The sequence below is a fragment of the Tigriopus californicus genome, chromosome 1, assembly GCF_007210705.1.
Source record: "Tigriopus californicus strain San Diego chromosome 1, Tcal_SD_v2.1, whole genome shotgun sequence".
Taxonomy (NCBI): Eukaryota; Metazoa; Arthropoda; class Copepoda; order Harpacticoida; family Harpacticidae; genus Tigriopus; species Tigriopus californicus.
Window position 1 is genome coordinate 7,169,575 of NC_081440.1, and position 5,125 is coordinate 7,174,699.

Here is a 5,125-nt window from a genome sequence, read left to right on the forward strand (position 1 = left end):
AATCGCTCATTAATCATAATATGAAATGTGAAACCGCAACTGGCAATTCCTTTCATGTCACAGTGTATTTTCTCCAGACCAAAATTGTTTAAAATCGAATTGCTCCAATGACTTTGTATATATTCGTTCTAAATCAAAGTTCAAATGGTCATTGGCTTCCTCGCATTGGAATACATTTAGGCTCTGTAGGTTCTGTGGGTATGGCACCATGGAGCATCCAACCCAGTTTTGTAAGTTTTGCCGATGGCAAAGAAAGCTCGGGAGAAATGCGTTGGTCTGGCATCATCAATTGAGAATAATAGGGTTCTGCCAACAAAATGTTTATCGGACGACTGGTCCAGACCGGATAGCTTTCAGTAAATTCCAGGTCTTTCCAATGATCCAATTCGTTTACTTTTGTAGTAATCGGCTGAAAAGTTTCCCAATTGACTCAATGGTTGTTGTCTTTTAGGGGTGGAAACGTACGATCGATCAATGCTCATCAAACCGAACTCAGCAAGCGTTTGTTTTGATTTTAGCGTGTTATTCCCTGCGACATTCATGATTAGAATCGTTGGAGCTCCCTGCAGTTGGACTCTCTTCGCTGTATCTGAAGAAACCAAGCAAACATTTGCACCTGAATCCAAGAGGGCTCGAACCTTAAACCTTTGCAATGTCAAGAGATTAACTATATAACACATTAGTGTCCCGGAGAGCCCATTAGGAGCAGGGACAGCGTTGGGCAGAATCGCCTGCTCAGAGGCATTATTCATAACATGATAATAGCTAGAAGCTGCACTTTTGTCCTTAGAGCGTACATGTGTATTTCCAATATTAGTGCCATTATTCTCGGAGAGTGAGAGCGTTCAGCAATCTCTGCCAGCAAATCAATTTGGCGATTAATGTCCGCTTTTTGTAATGACAGAGATGCTTGGTTGGCGGGAAGCTTTTGAGATCTTGGCGTATTCCCATTTCGAGTTGCATCAAGTATTCCGTCGATTTCATCTGAAGCTTTCCCGAATCCTGACAACTTCAGACTTTCGATTTCTAAACGAGCTTCTTCTTCCAAAGCTTTGAAACAGGTTTCGTCCTCTTCGGCTTCTCGTTTCTGTCTTATCTCTTGTTCTTGTGTCTCATGTTGAACTCGACGGTCATGAGCTTCCTTTTCCAGTTGGATGGAACTTTATATGGATGATGTGATGGCTAGCTTCACTGGCTGGGCGAGGTTTACCCCTCCGACCCTAGCACCCAGGGTGGGCAATTTTGAGAATTAGCGTGACTTTTGGACAAAAGTGGACAAAAGTGGACAAAAGTAAACAAAAGTGGTGTTAATTAGCAAATAAAATCAGTAATCAATAAAATCTAAGCTTGCTTAAAATACATAAATATGAAGTATCAACTAGCCTCTTCACTAACGTTTTTAATTTCCAAGATATACACTTAAATGGTTTTTTGAGATCTCAATTCGTTATCTTGATACAATACAGCTTTATAAAGTCAAAACAACTATCGTTAATATATTTTGAATGCCAATTAGTGAAAGCCACACTACAATCAGGGCATTTGGTGGCTGGGTAATCTTAACTAAGATTAAGTCTTAGATTTAAAAAAGCTTAGCAGCTGAATATAAAATATCCAATAATACTTTTTATATTTGTAATACATAACATATTTCTAAGGAGTACATGAATTACACTTTTATCATACATCTAAAAACAAAGATACACTCAGCATCAAAAGTCTTCAGCCCCCAGCAAATTATTATGATTTGCTTTCACAACTTTAGAACAGCTCAGTGAAAAACTTGTCGAACTAAATATGTTTGTTTTTGTCAAGGAACAATGCTTACGCAAACTTTCAACGGGATAGTTTAAAATGTATAAACCATGTAACCCAAAAAAGTGAACTATGCCATTGACAAAAGTGTTCAGCCCCTTTAGTATTATATTTCACAATTTTGATGCCATACTTGTCAATCGCAACTTCATTGAAGCTTAATCTTGAATTTTGACAAAATTCCATTAACGTTCAATAAAAACATCGCTAGTACGTAGAAATTAATTATTGCAAAAAGTGACAATTTGGAAAATTAAACTGTCACAGGTATCGTTCAGATATTTTAGGAACACGATAGGATATTGTAGCTTTTGGCACGTAAGTAAAATGAAAGGCAATTTTGCATGTTTTGTAAGTTTTAAGCAACATTTTTTTGCTACTTTTTGCTTTTAAAGAAATCATTAAGAAAATGGCGAAATATCTTTTCTTGTCGTGTCATTGAAAAGCACAATCATATTTCTTGGGAATAACTGGAAACATAATTAGGCCATTTTTTGATCCTTTAAGGCGTAAAACGCAACCTTTAAGTTGTAATATCTAGGCATCTGCGGAATAGAAGTTTATGAAATTTTACGTCAATACATACCTAAGAGTATGTTTAATACTGATTGACTACGTTTTTGACAATGGTGTTCATGGGATCAGCTAACCAGCTTGGTATGTTCACCCCCAACATCGCCCGATTCGCGGAACCCTTGCGGGACCTTATGAAGAAGAAATCCGAATTTATTTGGAGTATGGATCACGATGAAGCTTTCAATAAGTTCAAACAGATATTAGTTAAATTGACAACTTTAGTTCCTTTCGATCTTACTTTGCTCACAGTCCTCCAAACCGACGCTTCTAGACTTCACGGACTTGGATTTGCATTGATGCAAAAGACTGGTAATACTTGGAACATAATACAATGTGGGTCTCGATTTGTCACAGTGACAGAATCTCGTTACGCTATGATTGAACTTGGAATGTTGGCAGTGGTTTGGGCAGTTCAAAAATGTTCAATTTACCTGTTGGGACTCCCAAAATTCGAGATTATCGTCGATCATCGTCCTCTTCTCCCATTTCTCAACGAATATACTTTAGATAAGATTGAAAATGCTCGTCTCCAACGCCTGGTCCAAAAATTGTCCTACTACGTTTTCGTTGCTTCCTGGAAGAGCCGGAAGGAACACGTAATCCCTGATGCGTTCTCTTGCGCACGCGTCAGCCAGCCTGAGCCGGAGGATATTGCTCTTGCCGAAGAAATGGACGAGACCGTCAATAGAAGAGTTGGCCGAATTGCATCGTATTTAGGTGGAGAAGAAGGCAAGGAACCTGGCGATTTGTTGTTGAGCGATCTCAAGCGCATTGCGCAAGCCGACCTCATGTATGATTGCCTCTCCCAATACGTGACAAGCGGATTCCCTCACAAATCAGAGGATATTCCGTTGGATTGGAGAGCCGAACTTCAGCATATGAAAAAACTGAAAGATAAGTTATCAATTTTTCGCAATCTCGTTCTATATGATGGTAATTGTCGTGCCATTACCTGCTTGAAAGCTGGTGTTACAAAAATCTTCACTCCTCTCATCAAGGAATTGATCGAACCAAACGCCGTGCCCGCATGGCATTTTGACATTAAGTAAGTTTTAAGTTATATTGCAAACTATATTCTGGCTTTTCTACCTGCTTCAGAAAAGTGAAAAATTTTCATTTATATTTTAGGCATAGAAAAAGCTTATTATATTTCTTGGCAATTGCTTTAAGCTATAACCGGAGCAATTTGCTGTCAAATTCGATGAAAATGCAATCTTTTAAAACGAGATATCTTATAGTTTGCTCTATGGATTTGTATAAAACTTTAGTTGGAAACGCACCTAAGGTTACTTCCAACATCTATTGATTACGTTTTTCAAAATGCTATCTCTTTGTAGGTTTTAATTGGATTAATATTCTAATCTGAGGTAGAATCCAAAATGATTTTTTTTACAAAAAACGTTCTTTTTGTTTCAATAACAACGGAAATCATTATTATAAGTCTTGGCATTTGCAAAAAATCTTTATCAGTATTGTGAGTAACACCGTGAACGGTCATTGTGGGAGTAGCATGTGATTGACCTCCTCCAAGCTCCCGAATGTGTTTTGTGGTGATCCGACCTAATTTCACGGATTTTGCTAGGCAATTTGACTCAAAATGTCCAATCCGGTGGCAGCCATAACATTCAATGTTTTGTGCTGGGCAATTTCCTTGCACGTGTGAACTGTTACAAAATGAACACGATGCTTTCGGATAATCCTTCTTGACTTTCTTGTGTACCAGTTTCTTCCCGACACCAAAGCCAGTCTTGTTCTTAAATCTGTTGCGATTAATCTTGGCACCAGATTGTTCCATCTTGTCCACATTGATGTGGGCAGTCTCCTCAGCTTGGCATAGGTCTACCGTATCTTTAAGAGATGGTAACGTATTTAAGGATAACAACTTCGACCATACCTTGGAATCATTAACGCCAGCTATAATTCTTGCAACGAGACGAGTATCCAAGCATGTGGAGCACAACTGGGCGTCTTTCGCAATCTTGCAAATTTTTACCAAGAAGTCATCAAAGGGTTGGCCTGCTTCCTGGTGGCATTTCTCAAATGATAGATGATCCACAACCAAGTTCCTCTTGGATCGCAGGAATGTCTGGATAACATTCAAGACAGTTTTGACTGAGCGCGAAGTGGTCATGGGGACATTCATTGCGTGTTTCACATGGCCCAACATCTCGGTGGTCATGAGTGCCCATAACGCCTTTATCTGGATAGATTTGTCCTGAAGACTGATTTCAGATAAGGTGAAGTAATTTTCTACTTGTTGGCGCCAAGTGAGAAACATATTCCATGATACATATTTTACCAATTTTTCAGGACGAGAAAATTCCACTTTCCTCAAGTTTGGTGCCCTTGGCGATTGCTCACCCCCCAAGGACGACATAAACCTCATTAATCGTTCCTCGGATTCCTTCTGCATGTGAGATAGAAGCGGGCCCAACCACTCTGGGGTCTCACGTGGTGCATCCTGGACATCAACATCCACGGATTGTTCTCCGGCACCAACATCGGGTTTAGGCGCCATCTTGGATAAGAGGCTATCTCCTCGCTTCCACCACGGGTTCTTCTTCTCAGCACAAATACGTTGAACTGGAGAACCTTCCTCGGACAAACGGTTTGTTGGCTACCTAGTATGTGGGTGGGACTCGGCGGTACTTATTGGCACAAACAAAGTAGGCTACCGACTGGGCCATGGCGTGTTCGTCGGGAGGAAATAATTCAGGCAGAGGTTCAAACGAGG

At 39.9% G+C, this 5,125-nt stretch overlaps 1 long non-coding RNA gene across 1 annotated transcript; it reads right to left on the reverse strand.

The window, feature by feature from the left end:
* Positions 1 to 184: 184 nt before the first annotated feature.
* On the reverse strand, positions 185 to 2,943 carry LOC131881426 (uncharacterized). The gene is made up of 3 exons (XR_009373361.1): positions 2,823 to 2,943; positions 2,402 to 2,519; positions 185 to 1,258 (listed from the first exon to the last, which is right to left on the reverse strand). It is a non-coding gene; the product is annotated as an uncharacterized LOC131881426 (long non-coding RNA).
* Positions 2,944 to 5,125: the final 2,182 nt, after the last annotated feature.